Source organism: Oryx dammah, unplaced genomic scaffold (assembly GCF_014754425.2).
Source record: "Oryx dammah isolate SB20612 unplaced genomic scaffold, SCBI_Odam_1.1 HiC_scaffold_26, whole genome shotgun sequence".
NCBI lineage: Eukaryota > Metazoa > Chordata > Mammalia > Artiodactyla > Bovidae > Oryx > Oryx dammah.
Window position 1 is genome coordinate 19,877,215 of NW_024070210.1, and position 13,279 is coordinate 19,890,493.

Here is a 13,279-nt window from a genome sequence, read left to right on the forward strand (position 1 = left end):
CTCACCACAACACTTCCACTTTCCAGCTACGATGGGAGGCAGAGGAAGAAAATGCCCGCCCCGCCCCCTGCCAACCTTTATTCTCCTTATAAGTTCTCTGTGGTCCAGGTCACACCCCTCTCCACAAGAACATCAACGTATACAAACTGAAAAGCTCGAGGGCAAGGAGTTAAATCACACACATGCTGTATTCTGTATGAAAGCTCAACAAAAACTACAAGTCCATCTGTCAGAGAAACTGTCCTCTTGCTGAGTAAGGAGTGAGACGGGCACCCAGAAATCATGACTCCCAGAACCAGTTATTTTTCACGGGGCCAGGAACTTCAGGGTCATTGCCAACAGAAACTTATTCTGTATATTAAGGGCAGGGACTCCTTTCTTTGTAAACATTATGAAATACTAGCCACTTGCTTGAATGTAATATTTGTTAAGCTGCATTTGTTCAATGTGTGGAGCTTTTTCTTCTGCAAAAGGTCTAAGAAGGTAAAAGCTGGCCTAATCAAAAAATAGCTATTCCCTGGAAACAGCAATGTCAGACGCAACCAGATCTCAGATGGAGGTCATGAAGTGAACAGAGAGTATTTATAATTGGCCACTCAAGCAGAGAAGAACGGTAACAACAGTAGCCTCTCCCATTTATGACATTTTGTAGCTTACTAGAGAGCATTTTTGTGTTCATTATCTCATGTGGGAAAACAGGCCAAGTCCTCTCAGAACTGTAAGGAAGCATCCTGGCACCAAAGAGCACGTGGCCCTATGCACTTGGAGGGAAAAACTCACGAAACTGAAATAAGTGCATCTTCTTCTGTGCTGAACAACAGTCACCAAGAAACTCTCTGAAACTATCCTGCAGATGAGATGTGAAAGCAACATCCCACGACTGCAGTTAGTAGTGGGCTACATGCAATAAACACAACCGAAACAGGAAGAGTCTGGAAAGGACAGTAACTACTTATCAAGAAACTAGACTTTTTTTTTTTTAAGAAATATACACTTTTATTTTTAACACTGCTTTCCACCCAAAACAGATATTACAGTTTGGTTGTTATTATTTTTTTAATTATTTATTTTTAACTGGAGGATAACTGCTTTACAACAGTGTTAGTTTCTACCATATATCAACATAAAGAAACTAGACCCTTTATTCTTTTATTTTTTATTGTTCTTCAAGCATCGGAACATGTAAGAAGGGGCCTACCCTGCCCTTTCTATATCCAGAAATCCCAAAAACAGACACAAACCAAAATGCACCATGGCTCTGGTTCTATTTTGTAACATTTGGAAGAAAGTGGACTTGACAATGAAATTCAGAGACCGAGTCAGTACTTTGGCCACCTCATGCGAACAGCTGACTCACTGGAAAAGACTCTGATGCTGGGAGGGACTGGGGGCAGGAGGAGAAGGGGATGACAGAGGATGAGATGGCTGGATGGCATCACCGACTCGATGGACGCGAGTCTGAGTGAACTCCGGGAGATGGTGATGGACAGGGAGGCCTGGCGTGCTGCGATTCATGGGGTCGCAAAGAGTCGGACACGACTGAGCGACTGAACTGAACTGAATGAAGATAAAAAGATCTGAAGCAGCCAACTAGAGGAAGCAGAAGAGAAACACTGAAGCCCAGATCCCACTCTGCCAGATGTAAGGAATGAGCTGCCTTCCCAGCCACGTCCAACTGAAAGGATGGACGCCCACGCAGGGACTCCCAGCTGTGGCTTCATACAACCACTTGGGGACGCCAAGAATCTCAAAGAATGCAGCAAAATGTCACCAATTTTATTTTATTTTATTATTATTATTATTTTTTTACTTTATTTTACTTTACAATTCTGTATTGGTTTTGCCATACACTGACATGAATCCACCACAGGTGTACATGCATTCCCAAACATGAACCCCTCTCCCACCTCCCTCCCCATAACATCTCTCTGGGTCATCCCCGTGTACCAGCCCCAAGCATGCTGTATCCTGCATCTGACATAGACTGGCGATTCGATTCTTACATGATATACATGTTTCAATGCCATTCTCCCAAATCATCTCACCCTCTCCCTCTGAGTCCAGAAGTCCGCTATACACATCTGTGTCATTTTTGCTGTCTTGCATAAATTGTCACCAATTTAATCCCACCAATTTACGGAGGACTAATGTTCCACAAAAACTCAATGTAGGAATGGTTGGAAATCACCTCTCTGGAAACGAAGCAACAGGGGAGCCTTTTACTTTGAAAACTGAAGAGAAAATAACATCTCACACTTCTCTAGAAAAAAAGGGATCTACTACGTAATATTAGGGAATAAGATTCAACTAAAAAAAAAAAAGGGAGGGGTATTCAACTTATATCACGGCTTCCTCCCAGAATCCATGAAGGAAGAATCCACTGGTAGGAAACTAGAATGGTGGTTTTAAGAAGACAGTGAGCCTATTTTTTTCTTGCAGTTAATAAGTCAGCAAGTCAGTCAGACTTTCTGTTAACTGACCATCTACTAAGAAAAAACAAAGACCTAGCTCAGAAGATGGAAGCTGCCTGGTATGATCTTGGTCAACAAAGACGCAGATAAAGAAATAATGGCAGAGTAGCAATTCCTGTGATGGGTTAAGTTTTAAGACAACAAATTTCTCACCTGAATTCTTTTCTAATTTTCTTCCCAAGAAAGGTGGACCCTTCATTCTCTACCTGAACTTGACTTCATTCCCATCTCTCACTTAGAATAAAGTCAAAATCTCTTCTTACGGTCCACCTCATGTCTTTCATATCAAAAAAAGAGGAAAGAAATGTGGCAGGAGAAGTAAAAAGATAACCCATTTTAAAGGAATGAAAATGAGGATGGGGAAACCAATAATAAATGACTAAAGCCAAATCCTTTTCAAGAAGAGATTACATTGAAATCTTATGTGAAACAAACAAATACCTATCAAGCTATCTTTGTGGAGGAGGAGTAAATTTAACAGAATCAGGAACCCACTCATAGATTGTGTTATAACTTGTTAAGAGTCAAAATGCAAATTAAAAATAAGGAGAGTTATTTATTTATAGCTTTAGCATTGAACCTGAAAATAAACAAATTTGAAATAAATCTAATGCGAGGTTATGCAAGGAAATCAAATGATATATACAACCCTAAGATTGTGAATAAAAGGACAATAGTTCAGAATATTAAAAACAGTCATGTAAGATCGAAATGTCATATGAAGCCACCCATAAGTAAAACTGGTAGAAAGATAGGATTACTATTTGTTAATAAAAATATTTTGAAAACAAATTAAAATTTGCTTTCTTCAACCATTTAAATGCAAAGATCTTAATCTGACGTCAAACTGAAAACACACTTATAACATCAGGGAATCAAAGTTTGAGTGTTTTACAACAATACAAAGTTATAAAATAATTTAAAATGAAGCTATTTGACTAATACAATTCAAATCAGCCTCTCAGTGCAAGCAACTGCCATCGCAAAAGTAAAATGCCACAAGCTGTTGCTGTATAACTAAAAAAATCTGCAAAGACAGTACTGTGTTCTTACCAACATTAACAGCTGCTGACACAATTCTTTTAAAAATCCTCCTTTTCTTCCAGGGGTGGAGTTTCCCAAAGAATTCCAGGCTAAAATCTAAAGGGACACAGGACCAAAACCAAGTGATACCACAAAATGCAGACTTCCTTTAAAACAACTTTTACACTCTGTACTTGGAAGAGAGGACAAAGGACAAAGCTCTCATCATTTGCTCTGTTTACACCACAAAGGCTTCAGGACAAGAAACTCTGGGGCTCATTATTGGCCAACTGGTTGAAGTGCATCACTGCTCAGAGAGAATGCTTCTGTTAAGGACAGGCACTTAAAAGAAGCCCTCTGGAAGCTAAGAGGGCTGCGGCATACATACCAAGTTATTTTCAGCCTCAGAGAAAGAGGCCAGCAAACAAATCCTCAGAAATGATCAAAACATCACAAAGGGCAAATACTTTCAGATCCAGGGAGATGTCTGTTGTTTCCTTGTGGTGTGGTGATTTGAAAACCAGACAATACCCGGACTTATTGTAAACTAAAGCATGAAGTGGGAGACTGGAGATGTGAGTCAGTGCAGGCTTTTGCAATCTGCATTGTTTACCTTACAGGATGGGGGAGGGAGCAAAGAGAAGGGGTACATGGGACAGAATGTGGCAGAGGAGAGATACACCATATCAAAAACAAGTCCAGGAGGGACCCTGAACTCAGTTACCCTTGGAGAATTACCACATGCAGCCTAGTCTCCTGCCTTTCCTCTCTATCAGGGAACAGACATTTCCTTTAAAAACACAGTGTTCTCCTACTGTCCCTATATTATTAGCTTACTTTACAAGGCTCCTTCACTTACACAAATCAAATGAAAACAAGTCACAGGCCTACACAGAGAAATACACCCGACACCAAAACTCTCTCCCTAAAATCATTGAAAACAAAAGCTAACCAGGATAGCCCAGAGCCCAGCTTGTCTTTAAAGAGGCTCTCTTCTTCATCCTACAATGAAATGTCAACAACCTGTTCATATAAATACTTGCAGTTTCAGTTCAGTCGCTCAGTCATGTCCGACTCTTTGCGACCCCATGAATCGCAGCATGCCAGGCCTCCCTGTCCATCACCAACTCCCGGAGTTCACCCAAACTCACATCCATTAAGCCGGTAATGCCATCCAGCCATCTCATCCTCTGTCATCCCCTTCTCCTCCTGCCCCCAATCCCTCCCAGCATCAGTCTTTTCCAATGAGTCAACTCTTTGCATGAGGTGGCCGAAGTACTGGAGTTTCAGCTTTAGCATCAGTTTAGGTGATATCATGTTTAACACATACCATTACAAGTGTTTAAGAATTTCTGGGTGCCACCACCCATGTCAGTCCTTCATTAACCATTGGTATGGGTCACCCCCCGCTTTTAATGGTGTGCTCTGTGTTCCATGAGAGCACATTATTAGTGCATGTTGTTCACAACTACTTCTCGACGGCAAAATTACAGATGGTTATTTTCATTTTATGTTCAGATATACTTCCTGCATTTTTGTAGGTACATATTATTTTTGGAAAAGTTATTTTTTTTAATTTGCTGGAGTTGCTGCTGTTCCGTTGCTAAGTTATGTCTTTTTGTGATCCCATGAACTGCAGCACACCAGGCTCTCCTGTCCTTCACTATCCCCCAGTGGTGGTGGTCTAGTCACTAAGTCCTGTCCGACTCTTGCAACCCCATGGACTGTAGCCTGCCACACTCCTCTGTCCATGGGATTCTCCAGGCAAGAACACTGGAGTGCGCTGCCATCTCCTTCTCCAGGGGATCCTCCCAACCCAGGAATCAAACCCAGGTCTCCTACATTATAAGCAGACTCTTTACTGACTGAGCTATTAGTGAAGTTTTTGCTCAAATTCATGTCTATTGATTTGGTGATGCTATCTAACCATCTCATCCTCTGCCTAGATTTTCTTGATGCTTCAAACAATAGCTCAGATAGTAAAGAATCCATCTGCAATGCAGTAGACCCCAGGATAGTTCCTGGGTCAGGAAGATACGCTGAAGAAGGGATAGGCTACCCACTCCAGTATTCTTGGGCTTCCCTTGTGGCTCAGCTGGTAAAGACTACGTCTGCAATGCAGGAGACCTGGGTTTGATCCCTTTGGGAAGATCCCCACGAGAAGGGAAAACCCACCCACTCCAGTATTCTAGACTGGAGAATTCCATGGACTGTATAGTTCATGGGGTCGCACAAAGTCAGACATGGCTGAGCAACTTTCACTTTCAAACAAATACAACTAAATGGACATGACTCCAAAATGATTAGCAGAATATCATGAAAGAACAGAATTTTAGCCATGATGAATGCTGGGCCTTGGCTTGAATTTTTATGACCAACAAGCTCTATACACTTGCAGAGTGGATGGATATCCATTGATGTCTCTATCTTTAAAATGAAGCTACTATGCAGTAATGAAATAGGACTACCAAGTGGGAGGGAGGCTCAAGAGGAAGGCAATATATATCTTCATACATTGTTTAGTAGAGTTTTGCAGAGTACAGAGAGGGCATCTAACCCTACAGATCAGACTAATTCCGTTTAACTAATTTGAAAAGAGAGAGAGGGGAAAAAAAAAACAAAGATGGTGTGAAGCTTTTGCCAGGGATTAGCATTCATTTATAAGATTGAGATTTCATTCCAGAGAGTTAGAAGGCATCTGCTACTGTGGGGATAAGATATCATCAACATAAAACTCCATATATGTCTATATTCATTAAGAACTCTTGAATTCTTGACCTGGCCTGTCACTCCACCTGTTGACTAGAGATACTGAATGCCACAGAAGAAATAATTCACACAATGTAACCTAGAAGCCAGAAGGTGATGCTGAAGTCCCGCTGGAGGTAAACCTTTCATGCCCCTCTATTTGGTGTTAGCTCATGACCCAATTATTTACACACTGTGCAAACTAAGGGCCATAAGGTTGGGTGCTTGTATTTGGTACTGAAGCATGGTCTCTTGGCTCCTAATTCTAAAAAGAGATTAAGTGAAAGGTTAATTGGGTACTAAACAAGTCCTTATGACAAACAGGATTGCAGTTTTTAGTGAACAGCCATCCTTTATAAACACAGCCTAAATTGCTAATATGAAGGTCCTTTGTGATTTATATCATGGGAAAGAGCTTAAGTAACCATGTAATTAGGAATACTTTACCAACCAGTTTCTTAGAGACTCACTTTAAAATCTTCCAACTTAACTCAGCAGATTTGCTAACCATAATTTTATAATTTGAACACCTGAGTTTCCAAAATGACTATGACAGTATATAAAAAACAGCAATGCCCTAGACCAACAAAGATAGCCCAACTCACGTGACCCCACAGACGCAGAACAGTACTAAGGCCTGCAAAACACAAAATTACACAACGAGCCATGGCTTTCTTCTACTTCATGTCAAAAGATACATTCCTCTGAAAGGCCCAATCACAGATATTTCAACATGAAAACAAAGATTTATCTACGTATTAAAGAGTCAACTCACATTACAAGTTGAAAATCTGGTCTTTTAGCTACTGACTGGCTAAATGTGCTTGTTTTTTCTCTTTAGAGCAGAAACAATCAGGTAATAAGTGCTGGACAAGATCCTTAATGCACCATCAGACAAAACCCACAGAGAGAGAAAAAACTAATTAAAAGGCTTACTTTCTACCTAAGAAAAGCCCTCATTTTATCTTTATTCCTAAATGACTTACATTTAAATGTCCTCCACTGTAGAATTAATTTGATTATTTTAATGTTTTTCACTGAAATAAGCTGAAACAAAGTCAACTTATTCAGTGAAGACAAAAAAATGACTTTCACCCACTTCACTGCCAGGTAACTGACACAGGTCTAAGTAAGTCTGCTGATTTATCCTTTTAAGAAAGGAAGAAAAGAATAACAAATTCCATCCTAAATATGAAAGATATTGATGAGGGGGTTCAAGTTAAAAGATGCAAAACGGACATAACATAAAATACAAACATAATATAAACTAAACTATGTCAACCGTGCTGTGGGAGTTAAGCTGAGACCACTGGAGCAAGACGGCCACTGGATCTCCCTTCCTGAAAGACAAGGGAACGAGGACAAACTGGAGTTGGAAAACAGGCGACCGTTGCTGTCTTCTTCCCAAAGGAAAGGCTACAAAGCCCGGAGGACAGACCCGCAAAATGAGAACTGCCTACAACTGTCAAATATTCTATTGCTTTTCACTCTAAGGATGAGATCTGCTTTCACAAATGTGTATACATACATTTGAGAATACCTTCAAACTCAATCAAGTCTCCCTTTCTAGTTCCCTCAATCACAATAAAGAGTAGAAAACATTTAGTGGCATTCTGGATAATTTGTGCCAATTTAGATGATTCACGTATGGCTTCCCCAGACTAAATGGTCTATGGCCAGAGCTTTTAAGTCAACAAGGGTGCGGAAAGCAAGACCTAATTACAGATCTGAGTCACTGTCTAGAAGTTCCCTCAGCCCAGTGGAGCATCCCCCACAAAGGCACCATTTCATTTTGAGGCATAAAAACAAGCCAAGCCTACAGATTCCTTTACATAAGAAATAAATACAAAGACATCCTTCTACAAGAAACAAAAATATCAGTTCACTGAACTGATGTCAATAACATTTTTTTCCCCCTTAAGAAACAAGTTTTTTAAACAAAACAAACAAACAAACAAAACGGATATAAAATATATTGTGGGACTGTAGCTTAAATATCTTGCATTTCCTCTCTATATCTGGCCTGCTATTCAAATGGCATTCCATTTGAAGGCTGGTCATCTCTCAGTGGAAGAGATTTACTAGCTCTTTTCCTAGGGGCCTCACTGATTGTTTCCATTTGAAGGCTATAATCTTCTAGCATTGGCAACATTTTAATTCAGGATTCTAGGCCCACAAATAAGGAAACAAGTCAAAGACAGTTATATTTAAATAAAATTAAAATAAGGATCCATTTTTAATAACAAAAAAATACATGCACAAAGCACAAAAACATAAAATTGGATTTCTACAAAAGAGGTTATTGTTTCCCTTTCTGTAGTGAGAATACAATCTATATGAATTAAGGGGGGAAAACCTTTTCAGTTTACTTTTTGTTCAGGAAGACAAAATGGAAATCCTCTTCTGATTGTCATAAATCTTTCTCTGACATTTTATAAGTAACTACGCTACCAAGTTGAAAGGATTAATGATCTCTGAGGCACAATGGCTATTCAGTCCTGTGGAAGCAATATCCCAAACAAGAACCAAGGGTGGAGAACGGGTTTTTTGAATGCAGAAGTTAAATGACCTGAGAAATGTTTCAGACAAGGATGCTAAGAAATCATCTCCAAGACTCACGCATGCGTGTGTGTTATTAAGTCGCTTTAGTCACGTCCAACTCTTTGCAACCCCATGGACTGTAGCCCACCAAGCTCCTCTGTCCATGGGATTCTCCAGGCAAGAATACTGGAGTGGGTTGCCATGCCCTCCTCCAGGGGATCTTTCTGACACAGTATGAACTCACCAGGCCTCTTGCGTCTACTGCATTGGCAGGCAGATTCTTTACAACGTGAACTGCCTGGGAAGCCCACCAAGACTCATGCTGGGGCACAATGGGAAATAATGTCATACCATGATTCAAAGCACCTTGCTTCATAACTGCTGCCACCAGTACAAGATGGAAACTGACAAGCTGATAAATTTAGAAAGCAGAGAAGTCAATTTTGTCAGGAAGATGGCTAAGTGTCAGAGTGCAGAAGAACGCAAAAATTTACCCAAGTTTGCAAAAGCATGCATTCTGACCACAGGCTAAATGGAGGAATTTAAATGAGAACGTAACCTACACTCTGCAAAGCCCACTGATGACTCAGTAGGGCCTGCACTTGCCAAACCTTTGAAGGGGTGCAGCCCGGGTGGAGACAGTGAGCTCAGCAGCAGAGCAAGCATGAGACTCGAGAAGATGAGCATGTTGATTGAACTCACTGGCCGTTTAAAATCAAACACATTTTGGGGCATCCCCCAGGAGGTCCAGTGGTTAGGGCTCCGTGCTTCCACTGCAGAGGCATGGGTTCAAACCCTGGTCAGGAAATGAAGACCCCACATGCTGCATGGTGGGGCCAAAATAAATAATTAAATAAAAATCTAACGCATTTCATTATGGATGCCCAAGATGCCTTGTACCAGGTCTTTGCACAAGTGTCTAAGAATGCGCTTAGAGCTTCTTTCCGTGATCCTGAATTTCTTCTCAACTTCTTTGTGATTTTCAACAACAAAACACACAGTACCTATATATACCTGAAGTGAAAAAGCATACAGAAATCATCCTATCTATACGTGGTAAAAGCACAAACAAATGCATGGGAAGAATAAAGATGTAAACCAGGCAAGTAGTTCTTCGAAGGTGGAGAAAGGGCATTGCTTTGAGAGAGGATGATCACACTGTTTTAACTGTTCCATGGAATTGGTAAACATTCCATTTCCCTAGAATGCTGTGGGAGGATACATTTATATATCTGTTATGCCATCCTTTAAAAGAGTTCTTATATTTGAGATTCACAGTAATTTTTGAAGAACAAAAGCAAGCAATTAGAAATCTGAATATAGACTATTCTAAGAAAACACCAGGGACAGCCCCACATTGTCAAACATACACCTATACAAAGGGATGGTCTTCTGACCAGTAGTCCATGACCCTTTCCAGTGTTCACAGCCCAAATGGTTTGATTAAAAGGGAAAACCTCCGGGGAAAGAAAAGAGAAAATCTGAAAGCAGTGTATTTCATTCTCAAGTCTTTGAATACAAAACCACTACCTGTGAACTGTTCAGTGAAGAGGGTGCCAGTCAACACCAACATACCCTGCCAGTCGAGTCTGACGGCATTGTTCTGCCTCCCTTTGCAATTACTCCCACATTTCCCAAGGAGAAACTAATGGACTACTAAAAATAAAATGGAGACGAAGTGAATCACTTAGGATGTTTGGCTCCCAACTCAAACTGGCTTAAACAAAAAGGAAATGTTGCTGGCTCAAATGCTTGAACTCCTGGAGGAGAAACAGGCTTCAGGGCTGCTTTCTCTGTCTTCCACCCTGTGTGACTTCTTGCTTAGCCTGGAGCCACACCAGACCTCACACCAGTACATAACAACATCCAGAAGAAGACAGAAAGAGGCAGGCGCTTCCGGTAGCTGTGTTTTAAGTATGAAAAGACTTCTGCCAGGAGCGCTTGCCAAACTTACTCTGGAGTCTCCTTGGCTACAGCCAGATTACAGGACCATTGCTGAAGCCAGCCTTCTGCCCAGTTAATGCCCAGCACTGGCTGATGCCTCCTCCCCAAGGAGTGAGTCGTGCACGGGCATAACAGGGATGGGCTTGCTCCTAATCAGGGCCTACCCTTAATCAGGGCCTACCCTGGAGCTGGTCAACCCCAAATATGGGTGGTAGATGGGATGCATAATATGGACTCAACTCTAATATCTGATTGCTAGTATTAGCTGATCATTCTGTGTTTAGCAGAAGATTAACAAGTCATAATCGTGATGCATTTGTACATATATAAAAGCTAGAGACATAAAAATCAGATGACCAAATGGAAAGGTAAAGTTTTTAAAAACTTCTTTCAATACTCCCACTGTTCCAAAGGGAAACTTAAAAGACAGAAGTCAATTTTGTAGGTCATAGGAAGTATGGTACAATACTTACTATATTCTTGTGCCATAGCTACAGAAATTTGGACAATAGCATCCACATTAACAATATATAACCTAAAAAAAAAAACAGGAAAAGAAAAAATGGTTAAGTACACAAGAAATTTCATTTAAAATAGTTGTATAACTTTAACAAGTCTTTTTTTTTTTCCTGTTCCTAGATTAAGAAAGATATTTACCCATGGTTTCATTTTGTTTCGACGCTTAAATTTCTGATTCATGTGGATTTTGTTTTATGGTGAGATATGAACACAATTTTTGACCTTTTCCCAAAGGATCCCCCGTTAATTAAAAAGTCCATGTTTTCCACTACTGATTTGAAGTGCCACATTTTTCAATGTTGTATTTCCATATACACTTAAACTTAATTCTCAATTTTCTGTTCCCTCTACTAGTTTCTGTCTTTTTATGCCCCTCTATCGTTGTCTTATAGGGACGTTAGGGGAGTTTCAAAACTTCCCTCTTGGAGGTTTTCCACATTTCTTGATGCCTTGGCATTCTTTTTTCCTGGTGATATGTTATAAATGGAATCTTTGAGTCTCTTTTCTAATCGATTATCACTTGTATATATGAAGATTATTGATTTCTGTATGTTAATTACTAAACTCTATTATTGTTTATACTATTTTCGAGATATATATACTTGAAAACCAGTCTATTTTTCCTCCTTTCTCTCCAATTCTTAGGCCTCTCACTGCTTTCTCTTATGTAACTGCATGGCTGTTACCTTATATTTAGTGTTAAATAGCAGTGAGAATGGTGGATATCATTGTCTTGTTCCTGATTTTCATAGGAATGCCTCTGGCTTTACTGCATTAAGTAAGATGCTGTGGAATGAGCTGGTTGTGTATGCTTATAATCACATTAAAGTATTACCTATCAATTAAAAAAAAAAGTTGTATAACTTTAACAAAAGTCTTTTTTTTTTTTTTTTCTGGAAAGAAGTAAACCAGCCTTTTAAAAGTAAATAGCTGAACTTAGAGATTAGAAAAAAAATCTGTGGTATTAGAATTCCTCTAGGTATCTTCAAGTTAAAACTATCTGCATCTTTTGTAGATCTGAACACCAACAAACAAAGGCATTTTAAACAAATTAACACTGTCCTGGACTGCTACTTGTAACACTGAAACAAAAGCAACTATTAAATGACCCTCAAAAATCATGTTGTCTAACCCCTACAACAAACATCCAATCTACTGAGTCCAATGTAACTTAAAGCTAGAAAAACCAGCTTCAATTTCTAAATTTCTACACTCAGGGAACTAAGGAAGTGGTCTGCAGCGGGGGCGGGGGGGGGGGGTGGGGGGGGGTGGTAAATGCACATATGTATTCAGATATCTGACACTGCATCTTAGTAAAATCTTTGAATATTCAGATACCTTGAAATGCGAAAGAAACACAGCCACAGAACTGGGGACTTTAAGACTCTGGAATGTTTTTTAATATTCAAAACTGAAAGGTAAGAAATCTGTCCCTATCCAGACCTCAGGACAAGCAACAATATAGCAAGTCACATTCAATTGAGAAGGGCTTTAAAAACGTAAAACTCTAATGATGCTGTGGGTTTTCCTGGGGATGATGTGCCTTGACAAGGCTGAGGATAGCCACTCTCATCTATCTATAATACCATGCCTAATTTCACTTTTCTCAGTTTATATAAGATTCTGCCATGTTGCTGGCATTAGTTATGGTTTGTAGAAGAACCCCTTCATGGATCACAGAATTGATGTTTCTGAATTGTGATGTTGGAGAAGACTCTTGAGAGTCATTTGATGTTAATGCTTCTACATGAATGGGGATGCCACAGAAAATGAAAACCTAAAGAGGCAGTATATACCATTTTAATAAAGGGTAATAAACAGTGAAGAAGTGACTATACAAAGGAAAAAGGGGGGTTAGATGCCTAAGGATGGTAAATTGTGGGAAGGTGACTAGGAAATGTATGGTGGATAAAACTTGTGTAGTAAGATTTGTTACGTAGACTCAAGTGTCTGGAGTTAGGAGAATCATTCTCTTCTCCCTGGTATGGGATATGGGTGCACCGTCACAAATGGAAATCCATGCCCTGCATGCA

General features: G+C 40.0%; 1 protein-coding gene across 6 annotated transcripts in view; it reads right to left on the reverse strand.

Annotated features, from left to right (window-relative positions):
* Positions 1–13,279, reverse strand: part of SIPA1L1 (signal induced proliferation associated 1 like 1) — a 381,195-nt gene that overhangs the window by 185,999 nt on the left and 181,917 nt on the right. For all 6 annotated transcript variants that reach the window (XM_040226163.1, XM_040226162.1, XM_040226164.1 and 3 more), the window contains exon 3: positions 11,201–11,262. The gene's annotated coding sequence lies outside the window, so the exon portion shown is untranslated. The remainder of the gene's footprint in view (positions 1–11,200; positions 11,263–13,279) is intronic.